Genomic DNA, 27,999 nt, shown 5'->3' with positions numbered 1-27,999 from the left:
ACCCCCTACCGCCATCCTGTTCATGGCGGGAAACCCGCCATGAACAGGATTGCGGTAGGGGGTGCCATGGGGCCCCTGGGGGCCCCTGCAGTGCCCATGCCAATGGCATGGGCACTGCAGGGGCCCCCGTAAGAGGGCCCCAAAAAGTATTTCAGTGTCTGCTTTGCAGACACTGAAATACGCGACGGGTGCAACTGCACCCGTCGCACCCCTGCAACTACGCCGGCTCAATTCTGAGCCGGCGTCCTCGTTGCAGGGGCATTTCCTCTGGGCCGGCGGGTGCTCTTTTGGAGAGCGCCCGCCGGCCCAGAGGAAATGTTTGAATGGCCGCCGCGGTCTTTTGACCGCGGTGCGGTCATTTGGCGGCGGTACCTTGGCGGACGGCCTCCGCCGTCCGCCAAGGTTAAAATCACCCCCTAAGTCTTGGTTGGTGCAGTAGAGAAAAATGACATGTATATTTAGTGCTACAAGGTCACAGCCTGTGACAGAAAGTACTGTGAATATGTAATTCATTATTTTAAACTTAGACAGCTACAAAATGCGCAAAATGTTTAAGATAAAACAGTGCTCCAAAATATTGATCTTAATAATACCCAGAGTGTACTAATGCATTATTTCTAAATTACTGTCCTTTCAATACCTCCAGGTGTAGTAAGCCTGATATAAATTCAATTACAATTAAAAGCATACTCTTCACAGCCCAGCTGTTAACTCTGCACTACCACACAAAAATAATAAATATTTGTCATCACAAAGCTTTGAGTGATTAGGTCAATTAAACCAGTGCCAGCTCCCAAGCATCCTTTATATTTGCAGATTAACTCGTAGCGCTCATTTGCATTTCTTTCAGGCAAGCAGTCACCTTGGCAGGAAGGCATCTTTAATGTCTGTCCGGCTTTTCATGTCACAGGAGACTCACTGAATGACACTTCAACTGAGGCATTTAAACTGTCAGAATTAACCGTCCCAGAACAGCTTTTTTTTTTAACAGAATGTTAGGGAATGGTGGTTCATAAATCATAAAAGTATGGGCAAGTCATGCCCCTCTGATCCTGCCCACTTCGACCACTGCCCAAAACACAGTTAAAATTACTTATTTTTTAATTTGTAATCCATTCATTTGATTATGAAAACTATTCATATCTGCTCAGAAAGGTTTATCTACCAAAGTACGAAACTACGATTTAATACAGGTAAATGTATGACCTGTCATTTTTACTGCCGCTCTGGGCTTAAAAATTGACTTGAGGTATGTGAAGTTGCTAAACCAAATAGTAAATGTGCTTTCAACTTTGCAATTTTTGCAAAGAGCAAAGCTGCAAAATTTTAAAATGTATCATTAGGTCATCCATTAGCCAACCCCGTTTTTCTCGCCGTCAAGAGACATGATTGCATTTCTTGGGGCTGAAAATGATTCGGATGCCTTATTTGCCACTAACAGCAACTCAGTCATCGCTTTTCCCAATATGTTAGTGTGCACCTCTGTAATATACTGATAGTGGGCGATAACCATTGCTTGAACCAGGTCCATCTGATAATCCTGAGTCAACACAGTACAATTTTTTAAAGGTCATAGGAATGAAAATAGTAAACCTAAGTCTCAGTCTTTACATTGGTTCAAACGTCAAGCCATTAATAAAAAAATAACTCCTAAGTTCCTCACGGTCATCACTGGGGTAGATGAGGACCCCTGTTGTTACATTTAAAGAAAGGGGATAAGGGATATTTGGCAGCTGAGTAGCAGCATCTCTGTGTAAATGCCAATGAGTACTGACTATCCTCCCAGTCAACCACTTAGACATCGTGACTGAGCTGTTGGAATCATCTTGAAGATTCAGGAGAATCTAGATGTCATCAGCATGCCATAGGAACAGCTGACAATGGCCTCCTATAAGACCCGCCAGAGGGAACATTAAAAAAGTGAACAGAAGGGAGGAGGTGGCTGGGTCCTGTAGAACACCACAGACTCGACCATCACAGTTGAAAAAAAGATGAGTGTTGACTCAATGTGATCTGTCGCTTTGGAATGGCCCAACCCTGCCCCATACTTTCACTCTCAACCTAATAAGCTTTTCTAGTTGGTGGAAATGGGCACTAGTGTCAACCACAAGCAAAACAAGCATATCCAAGGCTGCTGGTCTACCTCCGTCCCTAAGATTTAGAAGACACTCCCAAACAACCATGGTGGCAGCCACTGAACTGCTCTAGAGGCAGAAACAGGACTGAATATCACACAGACATAATCCCGTACTTGTGCTGTGGCTTTGGTTTCAATCACCTCCCACATGAAAGACAGGAATCAGGACTCTGATCCATAGGGGGTCTGCTGTTCTAATATTGCCATTACTTTTGCATTTTTTAATGCTCCAGGATGACACTCCATTGTAGGAATTCATAAACTACAATAGGGAGGTCTTCAGTAATAGTCATGATAATACTTTTGAGAAGAGCATCGGGGATAATTGGGCAGATTCACTAACAAGTACTAAATTGGCACCTGTAAAGTATGTCTACGTATGGCTGTAGATGTACTACTTTGCTCAAAACTGTGGTATTCCTGGAGCAGGTTCCAAAGTATACAACATGGAACTGTGTATGGCATGTCCCCCGGGCTCCTGGTCACCCTATGTGTAATACAGTCAGTCTTTGTGAATTCTGAAACACTTATGCCTGTTATTATAGGATCATAGCCTACTACCAAGTGTTGTAACAGTTGTCAAAGGCATTCTTCATGAGATATAGGCCCAGGCGATCTATAACAAGAGTGAGGGCCTTTAGCAATGTTTATAGCCTGAAGCATAAGGGTTATAACGCTGTCAAAGCATTCTACACACTGAGGGTAGAATGTTCCAAATTAAACAGGGAGAAGCCGAAAGACAAGTATTGAAATTGTTTAAGCAGGAGGCCTATACCAGACATTATTGGAACGGACCCACTCCATAGTCCTCAATGAAGATTTCAAGATTCCAATTTTCTATTATAGCCTTATTGCCTGCTGCCAAAGCCCTGGGGAGGTGGCAGTCCCCGGGGCTGCAGGAGGGCTGGGCAGTCCCCCGCATTCTATTACGAGATGTCCCCCAGGAAGGCCGAGGCCCCCAGGGCTGTGGGGGGCAGATGGTCCCCTGCACACATAGAGCCTGATTACAACTTCGGCGGAGGGGATTACTCCGTCCCAAATGTGATGGCTATCCTGCACGCCGAATTACTAGTTCCATAGGATGTAATGGACTTGTAATACAGTGGGTGGGATATCCGTCACATTTGGGACAGAGTAATCCCCTCCGCCAAAGTCGTAATCAGGCCTATAATGTTTTGAGCCCTGGGGAGGTGGCAGTCCCCGGGGCTGCGGTGGGTACAGGCAGTCTCCCCTGCAATATATATTATGAGATTTGCCCTGGGGAGGCGGTAGTCCCCGGGGCTGTGGGAGTGGGAGGGCAGACTCCTGCATTATATTAAGAAATGTACCCGGGGGAGGTGGCAGTCACCGGGGCTGCGGGGGCTGGGTGGCCCCCGCATTACATTAAGAAATGTGCCCTGGGCAGGTGGCGGTCCCCATTGCTGTGGGGGACAGGTGGACCCTTCACATATAGTGGATTAAGCCCCAGGAAGGTGGTGGTCCCCAGGGCTGCAGAGGGGCAGGCGCTGCCCTGAATTAAAAATTAGCAATGCCCCTGGGACCTGGCCCACTGGGGGGCTTCAGAATTAAGAAGCACGGGAGGCAGTGCTTAGTTTGTTTTAGAATTTTCGCCAGATCCCTCTGGGACCGCAGCAGTAGCGATAAGGGGTCAGGGTGACTCTACTGTGGCCCCTTTACTTTTTTTTTTACTTTTTTCCTGAAGCCGAGCCCCAGGATGTTTGCCAACACTTCCTTGTTGAATTGTTGGCAGCCAGTTAGATCTCTGCACAAGATCGGGAGGGTTTGGGGTGCCTTTGTGTCCCTCAATATACTAATTTGGATTTTCTTTAATTTCGCAAAAACTACTGAATAGATTTACACCAAATAGCAAACAGATAGCTTTCTGTACCCAGCGCTACCTTTCTGCCATAATTGTTGTAATCCTGTCCAGTACTTCAGGCGCTATGGCTGTTCAAAATCCCTTTGGAAAAATGAATGGGGAAAAAGCCTTATGGGACCCCCCTCTTTTTCTCGGCCCCTGCTTGAGAGATCACCCTGAAACTTTCCAGACAGACGCTGAAATGAGCGTTGTATTTCCTTGTAAAATTTTGTGAAGATTCATCAAATGGTGCCAAAGTTAATAGCAAAACTAAAAATGCTTTTCCTATAGAAACTAGGTCCTAACTATAACTACCTAATGGCGAAAGCCACTAGGTAATATCTATCTATCTATCTATCTATTTTTTGTTTCACTGAAAAAGCAAAGGTTACAGGGAGGATATAGTTAGGCTCACATCTCACTAGTACAAAACCATTGAAATTCAGCAGCTATAGTTACCTGACATATAACTTACGCCCCCCGCAGTGCACTGCTTACACAAAGACATTAAAAAATATATGTGAAAAAGCTGGCACCTCTCTACTTGGAAATCTGTTTCAGACTATCTTCGTGGAGTAAACCACTAGGGCTCCTGAGAATACACCATATAATGTCACTGCACCATTTCCAAATGCAATGACGTGGATCTGCCAACCTCAGAAAAGGGTGCTGTAGCAGGAAGTGTTTTATCTTCCACAGTCTAAGGCAGCCATCTTGCCTCAGCTCGTCCTTTCAGAGGACCGTTTTAAATCACTAATCTCTTCAGGCTCTGGAGGCAAGCTCCCCCCTTCCCCACCCTGCCATAACCTCTGACAAGAGGAGGTCACCTCACTTCCGGTTACCAGGCAGTAAACAAATACAGAAGTCAATAATCCATACATTTCTAGCCAGTTGCATTCCTCACTAAGACATAATGATAAATGTGCTAAGAAGGAATCTCCATTCATCAGACGTTGATAAATGACTCTAGGGCAAATTTAAATATGCATGCAAAAAAGATACCTTTGAAATAATGGGTCCGGTAGTAATTGTGTATGGAGAACCAAGTCCCTTTAATATAACTGCGTTTATCTGCTGCTCAGTAGATTTAACAATGTGGAGCGCTCTTCTCTGAAACCTAGCAATGAACTTGCAATGCTTTTTGGTACAAGACGCCACAGCTTCACAAAAAAAACACAACAGAGGCAGCAGATTGATGCTTTCAGGTAAGGGGAAGTTCTAGGACAAATCAGTCAGGTCTACTGCACAGATAAGTGGGGGTTTGCACTAGCACTTGACAAGCAGAGGCCTGCAGAGCTGGTGGTGGATTTTGTGACGTGCTCAGCACTTAACGCGGCGGGATGTTTCAATAGCCGGTCGTTTTTAACCTGCTGGGAAAATGGAAGATAATCGTCCGAAAGTGCGCTCTCCTTCTTTTCAATGAGCTCCAGATCATCTCTCCGGTGAAGTGTCTTAAAAACATCCTCTGGGGTGTTCACACAACCCACATTCTCCCAGGTAGGCCAGCGCAAGTGCGAACATTTGGCATGTGTTATGTGTGTGAGTTGCATAATAATTTACTTCAGGCTTATTAATGCAGCGCCTCATTGTAAGATTCAGAATAATTATCAAGAATTTTATACTGCGTGTAAAGTGAAAGAAGTCCGCTTTCACACGTTCCACTCCAGTGTTTTCCCTGAGGCTGAAAAACAAGGAAGCATAATCTTCCGATGAAAGCAAACCCATCTTCGCTGCAAAGGAAACGCTGTATTTCAAATAACGTGTAATAAGATTAACGGCCGGAATTAGTTGGATAGGCGCTTTCTGGAGAAATTGCTAACTGGAGGAAAATCCACCAGTGGACTTTAGTTCACTTTAAGAATAGTATTGGGGAAGATATGACGTCACTGCATTCGCCTGCAGATTTAGCACGTCAGCAGAAATTGGAGGATATTCCATTATCATCAAAACTAGATCTTGGCCTAACAGCCTGATGTGAAGTTTTGATAATCAATCCACAGCAGTGGCTGACTTATAACACTTAAAAAGACAGCAATGTAAATCTGCAATATTTAGGATTGTCGCAGGGATAGTGGAGAGTTTTCCACCAAAGGTGGCTGTATCCGGTATCGGAGGAGCAGCTTTGTGGCAAAGCTTTTGGTGATATATTCATGTATGTTGGTCCGTGCTGGCGGAAATTACACTAGCAGATGCAGTCGTTGAGAATTTCCGCATAACAAGACTGTATTACTAGTAGGGTGGAGCTGTGTCCACAAGGGTGTACTACCTCACCTGGTTACTAGTATTACCACTTGTGGGAAGGCACCTGGTAAAATGTAATGAGTTTCCACACAAATTTTCCTCCTGCTGTGCATGGAAATGGGCCTGAAATTGAGGAAACCATGAACAACTGAACCCGGAAAATCTGGGTTCTGCGTGTTTTCCCTAATTCTGGGCCACACGCTTATAATGGCCTGTAATTGTGGTTGAGGTACCATCTGAAATGGGCCAGCTCCAGTATCTTCACCTCCAGTTAAGGAACTTGCAATGCGGCTCAAAATAATCTCGTTTTGAAAGGTTTATCCCAGCATACTAGGGCTGCAATGCTTACATTTTCCTCGTAGCCCCTGATTAAGAGTTGAGGTGTTATTTATCGCACCTGTAAAATAATGATACAACGGGGTATGTTATATAGCGAGTGTAATAAATAACACCTATTAAGAGCAGGTGGGAAATAACATGCGGATTTTTTAGTTTAATACACCAAAATCCGCATGATACGGTAAATACGGTATGCTTTTCCCCAGTTATATTTTGGCAGGTTTGACCTGCTAAAATGTAATAAAGGTTAAGATATTTAACGCATGCAATAATTATCGGATCCGTTAAGTACGTACCAACTCGTAATTCTGACCTGTGAGTAAACACGGATTTACTCATGGGTCGATTTTTAATGACCAACTCGTAATCAGAGCCCCAGTCTACAACTAATTTGACAGTGAGGATTACAGATGGGGTGTCTGCAATTTGTGTGAGATTCTTCAATACAGTCTGCTGTGTTGTGCATGCACTCTACTGAAGATGGAATACCTCTTTGTATTCCTATTGTTTTTCTTATGTTGCATAGGTTGATTGAAAGGCACAACTGCACATGGTTATGGCGACAAAACTGATGCCTATTGCCACATCTTTCTATGATCTCTACTTCTGCTTAGAGAAACGCCCACACTGAAGGGCCAAACTCTTGCAATGAAGAACCTACATTTCCTAGACATGCCTGTAACTCACTCATCTTCACAGACCTGCTTCCTCGTGTGTGCTCGGACCTCCAAGACCATCATTCTCCATCATTTAGACCATGTTTTGATTTCACTCAACTTTGATCCTGGTATTTATTTCACCAGCCTTTTTGAGCTGCAAGGTGATACAGGTTTCCACTTGACTGTGGGCCTTCAGTGGGGCTCCGAACATTTTTCAGTGAACAAGTGGAAGATAGGCAGCATCAAACCACACCACAGATTAAACACAATGCAGGGTCAGGAGTCCGGGGTGTGGTAGAGTGAGCGTTGGAAGCCTCAAGGTGTCTGTGTCATGACTCGTAAGCCCACCGTAGCCTAGTAAAGTTATTCCATCAACACTCTGTTCACCATTTTGACAACCACTTCCGGTCGCCAATCAATACCAGAAAACTATGTCCAGTAACTTTGCTGTAAACTCCATTGACATAGTTGGCGCACAATCATCCTAAACTCCGTAAAAGCCTCTGCCAGTAGCACATCTTGAAATGTAGTTTTCGGCCACAAAATTTAAAGATGAGGTAAAGAGATCAGTGCTATTTCTTGTAACTGGGGAATACATCTTCAAACTATCGTGAATGATAAAGTCCACTTTTAATGCATGGTGCCACAGTCACTTCCCTTAATGGTTACTTTGTTTCAATGGCCAAACAAATGAACATATTTAAGAGCCACTTCTAATGCCACATTAGCGTTATTTTTTTTATGCTAATGTGGCATTAGAAGGACAAAAACGTCACGGCATATTTCAAAGTGGGGCATTGTATGCATTGCGCCACTTTGTAAGCCTTTGCGCTACATTATTCCTGCGCCAAGCATAATGTATGCAAATGTGGCATTCCCCTGTTAGGAGGGTTGAAAAAAGCACAAGATAATCTAACAGATTTTCACGTGTCACTTTTTTGCAGCACTTTTAAAGCCTGCTCAGAGCAGGCGTTAAAAGGGAGCATGCGAGGGCATGGCCAGCGTGTGTGCCGATTAAGACGTTCAGCGGAGGAGCTCCAGGCCCCAGGGGAAATAAAATGGCATCCTCTGCCATACCGGACCCGGAAGTGGCATTTGCCCAGTGGAACGGAGCTGGGGTAGACGAGTCCGGCCTGCTGCTGGCGAGGAGAGCACCAGAGAAGCCAGCGGACCAAGATAAAACACTGTGAACGGGCCTAGCCGGAGCCGCCATCTTAGCAGGAGGAGTGGCAGGTGCCTAACCAGCAGGCCGCAAGGGCCAGGAGCTAAAGCCACGGACCCATGGTGAGTGGGTACTGTGCGGCTGGCAGAAGGGGCTCGCCGGGCAGGGGGGCCTGGTCTGCATGAATCTGCTGCCTCCCCGTGCAGCAATCAACGACCTGCGCTTGGGCCGGTTGGGCCTGGGGCCTACTACCTACTGCATGGACACAGGGGCCTATAGCAAGTATGCCGGGTCCGACGAAGACGGGCGCCAGCTGGAGCTGCAAAATACAACGTGAAGGAGGGGCCAGCTGGAGATGCGGCCTGAGGGCCGAAAGGTGAGCCGAGTGTGGGGGAGGCTCAGAGGTGGGCCCCAGCGGAGGACTGTGGGTCCACTGAAGCTTGGACTGTTTCTGGGCCCCCCTTGAAGACCAATATCAAGGTAAGGTGCGGGTTAGCTGGACACTGGTGTGGCCTCATAGTGCCTGGAGGGTGGGCGGGGCAGATGGAACAGCAAGGAAACTGCCAAGTTGAGGAGCTGGGCTGTTGTACCCATATTTGAAGGGTACCCCATCAAATCTGCCTGTTAGGAGTATGGCCTGTAGTGCTGGGGAGAAGGGAGGGCAGAGACAAATGTGCACCGACAGGGAGTATCCAACCCTGACACAGCTGAGGGGGATTCCCTGGAGATCACTTGCCACATGCCACGCACTAAGGCTACCAGGGAGCCCCCTGTTACCGCCATGAGGACCAAGCCCCCGGAGTCACCACAGAAGTGAAAAGCACACCCCAGCGGGGATTAGAGGTGGCTGCCCTTCCCAACAGAAGATTATAGAACCACTTTCTCCAAGAAATAAGGACAGAAATGACAACCCTCAAAGACAACCTCAAATCCTGCATCCGAGAAGTACAGAAAGAGGTGACTGAAGTTGATGAGAGGGTAGACGACCTGGAGCGCACTATAGACGCACGAGAACAAGATCAAAAAATGGTTTGGAGGTGCATGGTGACATTGGAAGAGCAGCACATTGAGCTCCAACTCAAGCAGGAAGATTTAGAGAACAGAAGCCGCCGAAATAATGTCAGAATACGGGGGATGCCCAGGGATGAGGAAGGAGCAGACATTATGACTTACACTGCGGCCCTCTTGAATGCAGTCAGGGGGGATCCCTCGTGGCCACTGCCGTTACTTGATAGAGCCCATCGGATGGTTACGGTACCGGGTCGCACCAATGCCGCACCGGACATCCTGGCTCGGGTATACGACTACACAGAAAAAGAGGCCATCATCCAGGCCACGCAACAGAGCACCGGGTTAGAGCTTGAGGGACACTGGATTCAAATATATCAAGACCTCTCCATCACCACTTTAAGGAGACGCAAAGACTTCAAGGCTGTAATAGACAAGCTACGAACATTAAATGTCAAATATCAATGAGGTCATCCGTTTGCCCTCATCTTTGAAGCGGAGGGTAAGAGACGTGCACTCCATTCACTTGTTGAGGCAAAACAGCTGCTGGGTTTCCATATATTAGAGGAAGCCAGGACCTCCTCCCAGAGGGAGAACTCCACCAGTGATCTGCTGAAGCCCACCTAGACCACAGTGAGGAGGAGTAAGCCAGACAGGAACTGGGTGGCGACGTCCTCACAGGACATGAAGAGAGACATTACATTGCACCTGTGGAACATGAACAATCCACCTTTGCCCCCACAGTCTGGTGTGAGCTCCACTAGAGAGGACCGTCGCTCTAATGCCTAGTGGTGGCCTGCTTCTGAATGGGCTATTCGCTGGTTGGTACTTACCTGCCTGGTGGCGCCAGCCCCCGGGAGTCCCCCGGAGCATCCTCCGCACTCTTGAATGAATGTCACAACAGCTGTATGTAGCGCTGCTGGGTTGCCCCAGGTACCTCGATGACACCTCCATGGAGAAGCTTGTGACTCTACACAGCTTCCTAACATGGACCGATACATGAGTTGGGCCCCGTTGTCCTAGAATTGTTTTGGAATTTTGTTCTCATCTATCACTTTTCAGGTCTACACTAGGTCATTGGGGTGTGGGAGGAGACACATGGTTCTACCAGATATGCAAGGCAGGGACAGAGGGGGGACTGTGGACCCCAAATGGACGAGCCGAAACCCTAGAAGTAGGCACAACAAACACCCACCCAATTCCAGATTAGTAATTGGGGGGGCATGGATGCCTAGCTGTGCCGCGTGCTGAAGTCCAAACTGGAGGGACTTGAGGGGACGTTATAGTGGCAGGGGACTTGAATATGGTGGGGAACCCTGAACTGGTCTAACACACTAATACACAGCAGGTGACAGGAACCATGTCCACACTGATAAAGTGAGAGATACTAGATCTAGGTCTTACAGACACCTGGCACTATCAGCACCCAGACACGCAAGACTATACCTTTTACTCCCACGTCCAACCACATACTCCCACATAGGCTACCTGTTCCTCTTGCATAAGATTTTACAAGCACTTGACACAATTGCAATCTCGGACATATCCATTTCTGATCATGCACACATAGAAGCGGTATGGTCTCTGCCCCTCAGAGCCCAAAGAGGACCCCCCAGGTGGCGGCTCCCAGCGAGGTTGCTGAGGGACACACTACATGTAGCTGAGATCCGAAAGGGCATTAACGACTACTTCACTCACAATACAGACCAAACAATCTCTCTGCACACTCTATAGGATGGCTTTAAGGCTACCATTCAGGGAGTGATATTCACAATTGCCATTGCACGTGGCAGAGAGAAGTGCGTAGTAGAGCAAAAGCTTACTTCTGAGCTAAAAGTGTTGGAACAAAAAGATAAGGTCAGCCCTACAAGCCAGAACAAACGACAGCTGGCCATTCTGAGGGGCCAACTACATGCACACAGAATTAATAAGGTTGAGAGATCTCTTTTGGCGCTCAAACAATGTTATTATGGACGGGATAACAAGGTGGAAACAATACTGGCACACAGGTTGCGAGACCAGCACTGTAAAGCACATATAGCTAAACTCCTGAAATCGGATGGGTCATGGGCGGTTACAGAAAGGGACAAACAGAATGAGCTCTTCACTTTCTAGCAGACCCTTTATGGTAGAGACACAATATCGCAGGAGCATATTGACGCATATCTGGGAGCTTGCGATTGGGCCCCACTGGAGCCCGTGAATAGTGAGGCCTTGGAATCCCCTATCTCGGCAGATGAGATTTGACAGGCGCTGCAAGCACTTCCCATAGGTAAGGGATCGGGCCGGATGGTCTCCCAGTAACCTTCTACCGGAGGTTTCTTCCTGACATAGGGGCTCATCTGCTTAAGCTATACAAGTCCTTTGCCGAGGACACGAAGCTCACCCCACTATGGCAGGCGCAGAGATCACACTCATCCCCAAGCCCGGATAAGGATCCTACCCGGTGTACCTCCTACCACTCCATTGCACTGCACAACACCGATGGCAAAATCTACACGAAGATACTAGCAACTTGACTTGAGAAATATATGCCTGGCCTCATAGACTCTAACCAGGTGGGCTTCATTCAGCTCCGGCAGGGAGCGGACAACATTCGTAGGGTGGCACATCTGATTGAGAAGGTCAACCGGCACACAATCCCTGCATGTCTTCTCTCGCTGGATGCGGAAAAGGCATTTGATAGGGTTCACAGGAGGTTTCCCTGCTCCGTTTTAGTGAGGGTGAGGTGGCCCAGGCATGGTTTAGAAGATTATGGCATCCTACATGTCCCCATTGGCTACCATACGAGTAAAGGGAAAACTAACAAATCCCATCAATATTGGATGTGGCACCTGGCAGGGGTGCCCCCTTTTTCCACTTTTATTTGCCCCAGCAGTGGGGCCTCTGGCCATTAGGATACACAGCAGCAGATTAAGGGGATACCCTTTGGGGGCAAGAGCATAAAATCGACTTGCTCACTGATGACCTTCTCCTAACATTAACCCGGCCGGACACTTCGATACCGGCGACAGTAGCCTGCCTAGCAGAATTTGCGGAGGTTTCCGGATTCAGAGTAAACCTCTCCGAATCGCAGCTCCAGAACATCACCATCCCCAAGACAGATGTTCGGGAACTGTAAGACCTGGTGCCCTTTTGCTGGGCCTCACTTAAGAAAAAAAATATCTGGAGATCTATCTCACACCCACGTTGGAAACATAGATGAGCACAAATTGACCGATGCTAAGGCAGGCGCTCATTGAGGACCACAGATGATGGAAACCACTCTACATATCATGGTTGGGACGCATAAACATAGTGAAAATGTATGTGCTCATACAGGTGCTATACCTGTTTCAATCTCTCCCTACGTCGATCCCCGAGATTAAATACTGAGGCTCCAGCGCGACCTGCAAGCCTTTATTTGGGGTGGGTGGCCTCCCGCCTCTCCAACTCTCTCCTAATGCAGCCCTGGAATAGGGGTGTCCTGGGTTTCCCAAATCAAATCTATTGGACTATTATGCAGCAGCACATCTATGATACATCTCAGCATGGACGGTGAAGGAAAGCGAGAGCCATTGGTTCCATATGGACAGGGCAGTAGCATGCCGCTCCTTATGAGACCTGGCATGGCTTCCCCGACATGCTCATCCTGGCAGTGAGTATTTAGCAGCCCCGACTCGGATGGTCCCAAGTGTGTAAGATAGGTTGGCAGAATCGAGGGGACTGACCACTTTCCCATAAACCAACACGCAATCCCACGTTCTCCCCAACTCTAGCTCTGCGCACCTTTGGGGACTGAACGTGCGCAGAATGTTGAACCCTACGCGCCCTCTCACAGGGTGATACCATAAAAACATCCGAGCAATGTCAAAAGGATTACAGGCTACCTGAGGGTGCAGGTTTGCAATATCTGCAGGTTAGACATTGGGCTCCACAATCTTCAGTACATCCTGATATAACCCGCCCATACACTTCTTTTGAAAGACTCGTCAGGACATATAAATGATCCCGGGGACTAATCTCCAACACCGACCGGGTTCTGCAATGCTCTACACCTCAACAAAAATATCAGCGCCAGTGGGTTGTATCCCCAACTGACGATATCCCTCCCAAACAATGGGACAGATTATGGTAAGACATCCCTAAAACATACTGCTGTCTCTCCCTCAGAGAAACTGCCCACAAGCTTGTGTAACAATGGTACTATACCCCTGCATGGCTGGCACTCATATGCTCAAGCACCTCAGACACCTGTTGGAAATGCTGCTTAGAGTGGGGTGACTTCTTTCACATATGGTGGAAGTGCACGCCAATCACCATCTTTTGGAAGGAAGTCCTAAGCAATATAAAGGACGTGGTGGTGTTCCCCATGCCGGCCATTGTGCATTCTGTGATTTTGGGACTACAGCCCACCTGGCTGGAAGCCATGTCTAACGCAGACTTGGCCCTTGCTAGCTACACGATGCACGCAGCCAGGCAAATAATGGCTATTGCATTGAATCAAACAACATCACCCTCTCTGGCTCAATGGTTTACTAGACTATAGCAAGTCATGGCTATGGAGCACATCTCACATAGGCCCTCTTTACAACCCTGGCGGACGGTGGAGAAGTGGCGGTAATACTGCCAACAGGCCATCAGAAACAAAATTGAATTATGACCATGGCTGTTACAGCCATGGTCATCCGCCACTTCTCCATTTCGACCGCCAGGGCGGTGATGACCGCTGGGCTGGAGACTTCGGTCTCCAGCCCGGCGGCTGTCACCAGACCGCCGGCGGTATCACGACCCTGCAGACCTCCATGAAATCCATGGTGGTAGGCACTATCAGTGCCAGGGAATTCCTTCCCTGGCACTGATAGGGGTCTCCCCCACCGAGTCCTCACCCCACACCCCTCACCCCCCTGCCACCCCCCAAAGGTGGCAGGACCCCCCCACCCCTACCCCCAACATTGGAACACACCCCCACCCTACATGCATACAGACACCACCAATACACATACCCGCACTCTTACCAACAAACATACCAACAGACACACACACAGTCATACACGCACACATACATACAGACATACATGCACACATACTCACAGACATACAGACAGACATGCACACATTTTCAAACACACAACACCCCCTGCATGCATACACGCACTCACACACCCCCTCTACATACTCACAAGCACACCCCCATGCATGCACACAACACACAATACCCTTCCACCCCTCCCCTAACGGACGATCAATTTACCTGGTCCATTGATCTTCCGGTAGGGGACAGGATCCATGGGGGCTGCTCCGCCACCAGCTCCCCGTCACCAGAACACCGCCACACCGAATCATGGGACGTGATTCGGTGGGCGGTGTTCTGATGATGGGGCGGTGGGGGTGGAGCAACCTCCACTTCCCCGCCGCCGCCAGTATGGCTGCTGGTGACTCTCCATCTGAAAAAGGACGGAGGGCTGCCAGCAGTCATAATTCGCCGAGCGGAAAACCACCTGCACTGGCGGTCTTCAGTACAGCGGTTCCTCGGGGGTCTTTGAAAAAGACCGCCGAGGTCGTAATGACCCCTTAGTCTGTCCCTTATGGATGACAAGTTCCAGGCTATCTGGCAGCCCTTGATAAGCTATCTTGTTTGGAGGATTCCTAAAATGGTGTGCAACGATTTGCTTTTCAGTACATGAGAATACGCCACCCAAGGTTCAACATGTGAATACTTTGATTGTTTGACATGAAGCACTGATTGACTCCAGTGCACAGCTCTGTTTTTTTTCTTTACATTTTAAAACTTAATAAAGAGATTCTAATAAAAGAAAGGGGGCATGCCATTGAAGACAATCTGCTCCTATGAACTCTGCAGGAGTAGTGCCAACATTTTGGCACTACTCCTGCAGAGTACAATAGCATAAAAGAAAATGATGCTATTGTCCCCTACTCTGCACCATTTTGCACCATATTTTAAATAAGGCGCATACATGGTGGCGGTGAGGGGGCTAAAGGGCCTGAGAAAAGGTGCGCTGCACAGTGTGGAGCACCACTTTTCTTAAATATACCCCTAAGACTTTGCATACTTCCAACTAGGACACACCTGGCAAAGATTTGTGCATAAAGCATCCAAGGGTGTGGTCTACAAAACTCAGATGACTCATCCTCACAGAACCATGGATGTTGCTCCCCAGCATTCTCAGACTAGGCCCCTAACTTGAATGATCAAACTATCAAACATAGCAAAGCCATGCTGAAGAGTCCCTTGCAAATGACTGAAACTGTAAATCGAATCTCAAGATCAACAATCCAGCATACAGTTTGTGACCCTAGTGGTGTTGTCTACCTTTACTCTGAAGGGTGTTCCACACACAGTAAGACATGGTTGGCACACAGATGAATCACAATGCAGAATTCTCCCAGTCCAGCACCTCAAAGTCTTCCTGATTAGAAACCACCACTCCAACTGAGAACATCCGAGCAGTCACTCCTACACCCTCACTGTCAGAATTTGAGGACTCTAAAAAACACCAAGTAGTGAAAGATAGCACTGCACTGTGCATGTGATGTGTGCAACCTGCATTCCGATTGTCCATAGGAGGAACCAGCCAAAATGCCAGGTTCACATTTCCAACCAGCCTGTCGCCAACCTAATGAACAAGGGGACAACACTCAATGTGATGTTGAAATCACAATACATATTGCTAAAACCATCAAAGACTCTTCATACAACCACAGTTTGCATTGTTACATTTGAGAACCACTTCTACTCTGCAGAATATTTGTTGCTCATGTTGCTCAAAATGACTACTCTGTTTGCACTCAAGTGTTCATCCTCAAATCTCGGTCTGGCACCTTGATCAGTTGTCACATTGTTGGGAAACTGTGCCTCGTCCAATTTGCTTTAAGTTTCCGCACCTGAGAGCGGAAGATCATTCTTAATTACTTTAAAGTGCTCTACAAGAGCAGCAGATGCCTTAAGGACAAAGCTGTGCAACAGCACATCAATCATACAGTGAGCCTAGTGTATTTGTCATTAACTTGTTGCATTCTACGCATTCTCCAAAATGGAACCAGAACTAACTATTCTAAAAAATGCAGACATTATAGAAGAGGCAGACAGGCTAACATCATGAGTCTCTCCAATTGTGGTGGCCTGTAAACTCCAAGTAAGCCGATGAAGTGCACATCTTTGTCAACACACACCAACCTAACACTTCCATCAAGATTGAACACCACCTAACACCTACTGTGGACAATCTGGCCACAGAGAACACGGGTTCCTGCTGGTTCTTAAACTCAGGGCACTAGTAACTACTGCTCGACCCTGAATTGAGACGTATTACCTCCCTCTCGATGGATAGTGGGCTTTGAGGGTGCAAGAAACTGATCTTCCACCTCGCCAGTGCCACAGAGAGTTTTCAGAACTTTACCAAAGTCAATGGTGACCTCATTGTTCACACTAAGACCATTAAGAAATATAACTCTAGTGTGAGGGCCATCCTGCAATGTTTCCCACATTGTAGCCTTACACTGAACAAGAAGAAATGCGACCATTTCAGACCTGTTGTTGATTTCTTTTCTTATCGTTTTTCTGCAAGAGTAGTAGCCACTGATCCTACCATGATTTTTTTTAATTGATCTTTACTGAGTATTCTTAGGATACAAACTGCATGAATAATTGATGCATACTTAAACATCCTATTATTTTCTTTGATGTTATCAGATCAACAAATCCCCAACAGACTCCCATTCTCTCCTCTACCCACTGCTCTTGTGACAGGTCTCGTAGTGAACAATAAAGGATTATCTTTCATAGATGGATTGTGAGGCAGTGTTCGGGGTCGTTTGTTATATAACTGGTTTGCACCTGTACTCTTCCACCATGGTGACAATGGGCCCCCCAGGAGCATCTTGGCACAGGCCTGCCCAAGGGGGCAGAATCCAGGGACTCTTTCAGATCAGATAGGATAGCTGCTCAGGCTTGTGGATCATCCTCCAACTTGTCATCTTTGTTTACCTGTTTCATGTGTACTTCTTCAGCTGTTGCCCATTCAATGGCATTCCCGGAGCCATTCAGAATGCCTCAGGGGATCCGATCCCAATCATCTAATAGCTCTGCAGCGTTTAGCCAGGAGTAGACAGAATAAGATACATTTTTTGCATTTTTTTTATTAGAAAGAGAGGGGATTAGACCTAGGAGTATCTGCTTCATTGTAAGCTGAGTATCCCCCTCTGTAGCTCTATTAATGTCCTTCGCCGCCATTTGCCAATGAGGTATCAACCTTGCACAGGGCCATACAATGTGGATGAAGGTTGCTTCTATTCCTACGCAGTGTGGACAGCAGTCAGTGGAGGTGTTGTATATAGTATGAAGTATCTTGGGACAAAGGTATGTTTGGTGTACATAATTGTATTGCAATAACTTAAATTTAGCGTTAGAACTAACCAACTTCACTCCCTCATGTACCCGTGTCCAGTCTTTCTGGGACATGGAGTCCCCCCAGAACATCCTTCCATTTGGCCTGAGCCTGGAACGTCCCTGACGAATTGTCGATTCTCAAGGCTTTGTAGATATTAGAAGTCAGTCTAGGTCCTCCTGCCATATTCAGCAGTATTACCAGTGTTTTGGAGGGCTAAGGTGCTTCCGGAAAGGTCGGTCAGAGGTGTTGGGCTGTTGCTGAGATTTTTGTATAGTGCAGATACTGGCCCGTTCCCAGTGTAAAGGTTTCTGTGGCTTTGTCTCTTGCAATGAAAATTCCTGCAGGATACAGGTCCCCTAAAACCTTACAGACCTCGCCTTTCCATTTCTGGAGATACATAGATTCTGCTATTTATGGAAAGGGTTGAAGTGACCATGGGCCAGATTTACAAGGCCCTTGCGCCCCTTAGCACCACATTTGCGACAAGTGTTTTGCAGCATATGTGAAACTAACTGGCCTCTACCATAGTGCTATATCTAAACTAGGTTTGTGCCACCTTGTAAACCCTTTGCACCACATCATGCATAATATATGCATGATGTATGCAGACGGGGTGTTCCCTCATTAGAGGGTCATTAAAAATGGCAAAATGGAATCTACAAGATTCCATTGCGCCATTTCTAGCGTCATTTAAGCAGGTGTTAAAATGAGGCTCCCATTGATTTCAATGGGCCCCTTAACACTATACTGGATTAGCGTCTTTTTTTTTTGTGGAGGGCATATAAGCATCTAGAGAGTATAATCATTTTCACAATGGGAATCTTGCCCATTAAGGAGAGGGGGAAGCTCCTTCCAAAAATGCATTGAGAACCGCAGACTGGTAATCACCCCCCCCCCCCCCCCCAAAATGAAGGTCCAAGAAAGTTTGTGCTATATGGGCCAGACTAATTCCTAGATAACGTACCCCATTCGACACCCAAGGGAGCCACACCCACTGAAGCATTTCTCACGGCCGGCCGACTATTTGGATTTCACAGAGTTAACACGGAGGCCCGATATTTCACCAAACTCCTGCATCACATTTAGGAGTATCGGGAGCGAGTACTCAGATTTCCTTAGATATATAAGGGCGTCATCCGTGTAGTGGGAAACCACATGGGTGTTCTCTACCACTGTGATCCCCCAGGGGAGTAGGGTCTTGCACAATTGCTCCACCACTTGCTCAATTGGGAGCACGGAGAGGAGGTGCGACAATGGGCACCCCTGACTCATTCCCCTATGTAGTGAGAAAGATGTGGACACCTTCCTCCAGGATCTCACCCTGGTGAGTGGGGTCACATACAGTTTTTGGACCCACTGTATATATTTAGGGCCCATGCCCCTCTTCTGTAGCACCTGCCAGAGGTAATTCCAGTCTAATGAATCAAACGCCTATTCGTTATCTAAGAGGGCCAAGGCATATGCGTCCTGTTGTAATTTTGCATCGTGGTACACCAGAGAAAGGCACTGTAAATGATGGAGGGTACTCCATTGGGGAATTATCCCTGATTGACCCAGGTAAATCAAGTATGGAAGATTAGGGAGTAGTCGTGCCACCATTGGATTACTAAGGAGTTTGACGTCTCCATTCAGCAACGATATTGATGTGTATGGAAAGGCCGCCAGGGTGTCCCTGCCTGGTTTTGGTATCATTATAATTAAGGCCTTGCACACTGATTTCAGCAGGTACCCTGGTAGAGAGCCTCCTGGTAGACCCCTAACAATCTATCAAACATTTGGTCAGTATACCTATGGTAGATTTCCACGGGTAGTCCATTTTTGCCTGGAGTTTTTGAGGTTTTCACATTCCTAATTGTCACAAGAAACTCTTCCTGGGTGATGGGTCTGTCTAGGTGATCTCAATCATCAGGGTCTAGCATTGGGAGTGGTATTTCCCCTAAGTATCCGGTTAGGCGAGTCACTGACGCCCCTGCCAGCACGGCACACGTTGAGCTCAGATGAGGCTCAAAGACCTGATTAATGCCCCTTTGGTTGTAAACCAGAGATCCCCACTCAGTAAGGATAGACAGTATCGGGACCTGTTGGGCCTCTTGTCTCATCAGCCTGGCAAGCATCACCTCCGTTTTATTCCCTTCTGCATGTAACAGTTAGTGAAATGCTGCATAAATATGTTTTTCAAGTCGCGCCAGTCATCAAGTACCACCCTACGACCCTCTAGCCAGTCCTCCAGTCTTTCTGGGTGTGTGTGCAATTCTTTCTCTAGCGCAGCTAGTTATTTTTATGTTCTGGGATATCCCTCACCCCTTAAGTCATTTTTAAGCACACACCCAAGTACCACCTTCATTGCCTCCCAATCCACGGCTCTGGAACTTGCAGTGCCTCAGTTTTCCTTGAAATAGCGTGAAAGTAACTTTTGGAGATTAGTTTCAAATGAGGTGTTGGACAATGCCTCGGCTCTTAGGCCCTCATTACAACATTGGCGGTAAATCCCGCTTACCACAGTGCAGAAGACTGCCAACACACCGCTGCGGCAACAGAATTCCGCTACAGCTATTACGACCCACAGCCCAGAATCCGCCAAAATCCAGACACCCACACAAGTCCACCACACCAAAGGTCAGTGATGAACTGGTGATAACAAAACCTCCACCTTCACGCCAACAGGAATACGCCCACACTATCACGACCCACGAATCCACGCGGCGGTCTTTCAACTGCGGTAATCCAATGGCGGTATACACCGCCACGCTCAAAATACACACACATTTACAAAACACAACCACATTGGACAATTCGAAATGCACACACCTGATACACATACACACACCACTCACACACACCCAATCCAATATAAAACACACACCCACAAACCCTTATGACCAAAATTGAGAAAGAAGCCCAGAGAGAGACACCACCAGAAACAACACTTGCATCCACAGGCACACAACACCATCACACACACAACATCCACGCACCTCAGACAACACACACAAACACATCCCCTCACACATCACAACCGACACTACCTCACGTATCACCCACACCAACCCATGGCACGGCAAAGACACCCCAGGTTCTCTGAGGAGGAGCTCAGGGTCATGGTGGAGGAAATCATCTGGGTAGAGCCACAGCTATTCGGATCACAGGTGCAGCACACCTCCATTGCTAGGAAGATGGAGCTATGGCGTAGTACCGTAGACAGGGTCACATCACTCAAGAACTCGGGATGACATCAGGAAGAGGTGGAACGACCTACAGGGGAAGGTGTGTTCCGTGGTCTCAAGACACCAGATTGCAGTACAGAGGACTGGCGTCGGACCCCCACCTCCTCCCCCACAACTAACAACATGGGAGGAGCAAGTTTTGGCTATACTGCATCCTGAGGGCCTCGCAGGAGTAGCAGGAGGAATGGACACTGGTAAGTCAGATCTTAACTATTACATCCCCCACCCTACCTGCATGCATCACATACCCCACCCTCACCCCATCACTCCAACACCTCACATATACCCCACTATCACAACCCACCCATCCCAAGACCAAGACCTGCATGCAACACCAAAGCATGGACACCCATCACCAAAGCATGTCCACTACAGATACCCACACAGACCCCAAACCAATTATCACACAAGGTCCTAGACAACAATGCAAGCACTGGAGTACAGGGTCACCCACCCATTGCACACAATGGCACATACAGATGCAATAATCATGCCTTTACACCCCTGCAGGGCCCCTACCCAACGTTACCGGACAGGAGGTTCCAGACATGTCCACTCCCCCCACAGAAGAGGCCCACAGTGATGACAGCAGCTCTGTCCAACTGGATCAAGATGACCAGCCCGGCCCATCTGGGACTTCAGGACAGTCGGTTCCCCTGACTCTGGCACATGCCACCACAGAGCCTCCCCCCTCAGGAAACACCACCACAGCACCCACCCAGCGGGCCCATCCCTCTGTCCCCAGGACACGTCAAGCAGCAGTGTGCCCACCACTACAGGGAACCCAGGCAAACCCACCACCCCAAGAAAATCAGGGACCTGGGTGCAGTGGCAGTGGGCACACGGTTCAGGGGACAGAGGCACAGGAAAACAGGGAAACTGGGAGGACTGCTGTGGGACGGGGGGAGGACAGGTCCAGGGAACCCACTCTCAACGAGGCCCTCTCCAACATCATGGGAGCGTACCATCATTCCCAGGAGACGATGGCAACAGTACTGGCCAACTTTCAGGAGACCCAGCGGCTGCAGGAGGAACAGTATCTGGGGATCAGGGAGGAACTTAAGTCCATCAACACCACTCTGGTCACCATTGTAGGGGTGCTGAAGGACCTTGTGAACACCAGGAGGGACACTGTGGCACAACAACGGGCCCCTGACACTAGCCTGGATAATGAATAGCCCACCACCTCCGCCGGCGCTAGTGGACAGGAGGCACCACCACAGGACGACAACACCAGCACCCCACCCCCTGCAGATGGAGAACCACCCCGCAAACGGTCCCTGAGATCCAGGACAAAGACAGAGAACAATGCCAAGACCCCCGCCAGGAAATGAGAACCCCTGAATATTGAGTGTCCCATCAAGGACACAGTAACAATTTCCCGCCAGTATAATGTCCCCATCAAGGTACTGCGTTGCGAGTACGGTCACTGTGGTATAGTAGTCTGGGAAATCAGTGTTCGGCGCGTACACGTTTATTAGACAGAGTTCACGTTTGTTTCAATCATCTTGTAAGATGAGGTATCTAAACTCTGGGTCAAAGACATGACTTCTGTAATTAAATGGGATCTCCCGACCTACCCATATTAAAGTACTTCGGGGAAACCCAGAGTAAGATGAGGCAAAGAGCAATGTGATGGCACTACAGAATGGAAAACTAGCCCAGACACAGCTCTGTCACCAATCCAAAGGGCCAATAATCCTGGCACACTACCCTGACATGGACTAATCCTGGCCATGGCAGTAAGGAGGTATACTGAATGTACAATAGGCACAGACAGGACTAACAACCTTGCATCCACAAAAACCCACGTCCCATTTGTACACCATGCTGCAATGTACAGCCATTCCCAATTACACATATCAAGCCAGAATGCCCACCAGCTGACAGGGCAAACCTGTCAAATGAACTATCACACAGGAAAAGACCCCCCCCCCCCAAGGCCAAGCCTGATGCAAACAAGCCCAAGGAGCATGGTACACATGTCTCAATTCACCATCCACAGTGTTAGCAGTAACTGATAACCATACACACCTAAAACATGTAACTCTCTCTCACTCTATCCACAGGTACGCCTGCCACAGCAACAACGGAGAGGTTACCAGAGACTGCCAGCCCCTCCTCATGATAAAGGCCCCAGTGAGGGCCTGTTCCATACCTTTCCTAGTATGTTATGTGTAAATGCACAAATGACATGGAGACATCCGTCCTGGCCCTGAGATGGATGCGAGTGTCAGTAGTACCCTAAGCTTTGTGTGTGAAGCAGCTCCAGCCATCTGCATCAGTGGCTCAGATGTGTCAGTCCACTCCCATCTATGTATGCAATAGGTATATGCGACTGTGCGACTCTCCTTCCATCCCTGGGACTATTTTGTAGACCATGTACTGTAACTGGTATACTTGGACTGTGGGGCTACCATTACAGTTCCAGCACTGCACTGCCCTTCATGGGACACAAGTACTGGCCTGAGAGCTGACGAGACATAAATAGTTGATGTGCGGACCGTAGGGTATGTGTAGGTAGGCAACCTGGGACACTGATACATGTAGATTGGATGAGGTATGATTGCACAGTTCTGACATTCCTGGGGCTATACTTGTGGGATGTGTCCTTCCTAAGTATGGTTTGGTACTGGTGGTGGTAAGTGCCCCGGGGGATCCCAGATGTGACACCATGGTGTGTATATGGCATGTAAATAAAAGCCCTGTGTCCCTCCCCAAGGCCAGCCCTTCCACCTCCCAGTCCTCCCATGTCACCCCTGATTTTGCCCATGCCCATCCCTGTGCTGAGAAACCGACCCCCCCCCACCCAAGGTCCCCCCTCCCAAGGCAAAAGCTAAGGACCCTCTGACTAAACCCAATCCCAAGGCCCCCCACACAAACCCAAACCCAAGGACCCCCTGCCCAAACCCAGACCCAAACCCAAGGACCCCTCTCCCAAGCCCAGACCCCCACCTCCACCACCCCCAAACACCCCTAAGGTGCCTGCCGACCCCCTTGATACCTTCACGGAGGAGGTCACTCTGTAGTCAGGAGTCAAGTTGGGGCACTGTGTTGTTCCATATGGCCATGAGCACAATTGACTATGGACTTGCCAATGACCTAATTTTGTATATATAGTTTTTTTACATACAGCACTTATTTTATTACATCTGGACCAACCTGTTGTTGGTATTAATAGTGACATACTTGTCCTGCCTTTCCTTCGACATGGATGTGTTGTGTTTGTGGGATGTGGTTTGTGTGTGTGTGTGTGTTGTGTGTGTTGGTTGTGCTAGCTGTTGTGCCTGGACTGCATGTGTGTGCATGTGTGTGTGTGTGGGCCTGCCATTGGTCCCTTTGCTATTGGTGTGTAGTGTGTCTGTGATGTGATTGTGTAGCTCCATGTGTTGTAGAGTTCTGCTTTGTACGTAGTGTGATGTGTTGTGGTGTTGTGTCCCATTGTGTGGTTGTTGTGTATGCATCCATGTGTGGTCATGGCTATGTCATATACATTGTATGTTGTGTGGGCGTGGTGTGACATTTGGTACATTTTATTGGTGTGTGTTGTTGATTGGTTGTGAGTAGTCTTTGTGTGTTGTTGTCAGTACGTGTTGTCATGTGTCGGTGTGCTACTGTATGGGTTGGCAACGCGCTTGTGTAGTTGTGATTGTGATGTTGTGTGAGTTGTGTTGTGTACACGTGTGTTAGCCTGTGGCGGTGATGTATGTGCGGGGTGGGGTGTGTATGGCATGTGTGTGTGGTGTGTGTATTGTTCATGTGGGTGTTTTGTGTGTGCATGTGTGAAAGTATGTGTGTCTTGGTATGGGTGTGTGGTTGCATGTGTGTGTGTGGCAGTCGCCAGCCATCCCTGTGTGTATTGTGTGTTCATATGTTCTAATGGCTTTTCCTTCAGTGTGTGCTAGGTGGGTGTGCTCACGGTTGTTGTCGTCTTTGTCGTCGCCACTACTGGTTCTGGAGATGCAGAGCGATCAGGAGCAGTGGTTCTGGTCAAGTTCTGGTTCCCTGGCAGCTCCAAATGTGTCTGTGTTCCTGAAGGTGAGTGTCTCCTTTTATAGAGTTGAGGCCAGATGTATCAAAAAAGCCATTTGGAATTCGGTAATAGCGATTTTTAAGAAATCGCTATTTCTGAATCCCAAAATGCTATGTATCATATTTGCGAATCGGTAATAGCGATTTCTTAAAAATCGCAACTGCTATTCCCGAATCACAAATTGCAATACAGGCCCTATTCGCACCATAGGGCCTTTAGGCCCATATTTGCAATTTGTTTGCATTTCCCGAATTGCTAATTCCTAACTGGAATTCGCAAATTTGGGAAATGCAAAACCCAGGGTGCTGGGGGCCTAAGGCCCCCTCTGCTGCACCCCAAGATTTTTTTTAAGGACATATAAGGCACACACATGCCAAAGGGGCATGTGTGCATTACATGTCAATTTAAAAAGTGCATTTTTAATGCATTTTTTTAATTAGCACATGGTTACCACCAAGTTCAACTTGGTGGTAATAGCGATTCCTTAATGCCCAATTCACATTAAGGAATTGCTTGTTACATGTGGTTTAGAAATCGCAAATAAGGATTCATTATTTGCGATTTCTTATTTAGAGAATCGCAATTTGCGATTCTCTAAATGGGCTCGTAATTTTAAGGAATCGCTATTTTAGCGTTTCCTTAAATTTGCAGTGCGAATGCCTTTTTCATAAATACTGAAAGCCATTTTTGCATTTGCAAACGGCCATTCGCCCCGTTTCCGAATGCACAAATGGATGATACATCTGGCCCTTGGTTTCCACCAGGGTTTTGGTGGCAGTGCGATCACGGCAGAACCCTGGGGGTGTGCAGCCTCGTAGTGTGCCTGGCGGAAACATGGTCTCCGCTGGTCTGAAAGTGCCTACTGCCGTCTGCGATGGCTTAAGTGCACTGGTGGTACTGCTGGTGTATTGGCTGTAGACTGTCATGGTCATAATATGGCGGTCTTCACTGTCAGGCTGTTGGTGGTACGACCGCCACCGTCAACATGGCCGTCTGGGTACTGCCAAATTCGTAATGAGGGCCACAGTCTTTTTTTCAATTACAAACTATATAGGTGCAATTTCAGTGTCCTAATTACTATACAATTGCAATCGCTGAGTCCTGAGTAAATCCAAAACGAATATTCAACACTTTCAAATCCTTGAACCCAAACAAAACTAAGGGCAAGTAACAACACAAAAACTCTTGCAAAAACGCAATGTCATGCATGCTCACTGCTCAGCTTTTGCCACTGTCTTGTTCATGTACTTCACCAACATTCAATACTCAGAGTATCTGAGTTTTAACACTGTTAAAGTGTATTATTGGACCCAACATCACAGCCACCAAAGCCCATCACATGCCATATGTCCAAAGACTGCCTGTAAATCTCACAATATCAAAAGAAAATCCAGGATTCATGGTATGTCCAAGAATCTAAATATATGTTCAAAACTAAATGCAGTCTGCATACAAATATATAATACCCATCATTTGTCAAGTGTGAAAGGGTAGGGGGAGTGCCCGGACTGCAACTCCCAGGAGGCTCTGTTTCTGTAACTTCACCAAACCAGTGGCCAGTGCCCCCATACATCTGTTACTGAACTCCCAAAAGAAGTTTACTCACCTGGAAGGATACCTTTTGTGTAGTGTGTGTAGTAGGGAGAGTGACCTGACTGCAACACCCAGGAGGACCTGTTTCTGTAACTTTAACCACCAGCCCTCTGGCCACTTACCACAATACATCTGTTAGTGAACTCTCAAATGAAGTTTACTCACCTGGGAGGATACCATATGTCAACTGTTGGGAAGTAGAGAGGGTGACCTGACTGCAACTCTCAGGAGGCCATGTTTCAGTAACTCCAACCACCAGCCACTTTTCACTTGCCCAATTACACCTGTGTCTTAACTCTCAGTTGAAGTGTACTCACCTGGGAGGATACCATTTATGTAGTATGTATAGTAGAGAGAGTGACCTAACTGCAACTCCCAGGAGGCCCTGTTTCTGTAACTCCAACCACCAGTCCACTGGTCACTTGCCTGAGTGTATCTGTTGGTGAACTCCCAAATGAAGTTTACTCACCTGGGAGGATACCATATATCAAGTGTTGGGACGTAGAGAGGGTCACCTGACTGCAACCTCCAGGAGTCCATGTTTTAGTAACTCCAACCACCAACCCACTGTTCACTTGTCCAAATACCCTTGTTTGAAAACTCTCAATGGAAGTCTGCTCACTCGGGAGTGACCAACATACAGTTCATGCTAAACTCAGAAACGTGTCTGTCTACCTGCTAACCCAACATGAAACTACTAAGGGCAGGAATGACACCTTACCCAGTATGCACAACAAGTATTCCTAATGCCTCAAGCTGCATCACCAGATTGGTATTGGCAGCAGACACATTGACAGTGCACTGTGCACATGATGACTCAGTCACATTTACAACAGAGTGTTCTGTTTGCGTGCATCACACTCAACTAGACCTCCAAAGGGGCAGGCGTGGCCAGGGACCCGAACAAGGTGGGCACACTTTAATGTGTCTCTGCAGGCCAGGAACCATAATCTGCTCAAAATCCTAGCATCCAGCCTGCAATCAACAATCCGAATCCGGCATGAAATAGTAGACCAGATGCCATGAAACACAACAGTCATCTGCTCTAATAGCGACACGGCCATTAACTTAAGTGGAGGCCTACGATCCGAGACAAGGTGGCGCTGCCTAAAATGGCAGAGCTGCAGGGACTGCCTAGTGTCCTAGGGCCTCCACCTAAACATCCAATACCTCCACAAGGATTGCTGCCGCCCAGGGCCCCAGCATATTAGTGAGTGGGTACGAGAAGAGCGTTGTCCCACCCGACTGCCAAGCCCTGGCTACCTGCTGAATGGCGGTCCCGGGCGGTCTGTGGCCTACTGTATCATTCTAGTGTTACGTACTGCGCTGGACTTCTCACCTCTGGATACCGGGTT

Source organism: Pleurodeles waltl, chromosome 8 (genome assembly GCF_031143425.1).
Source record: "Pleurodeles waltl isolate 20211129_DDA chromosome 8, aPleWal1.hap1.20221129, whole genome shotgun sequence".
Classification (NCBI taxonomy): domain Eukaryota; kingdom Metazoa; phylum Chordata; class Amphibia; order Caudata; family Salamandridae; genus Pleurodeles; species Pleurodeles waltl.
Note: the sequence above shows the minus strand (reverse complement) of the source record.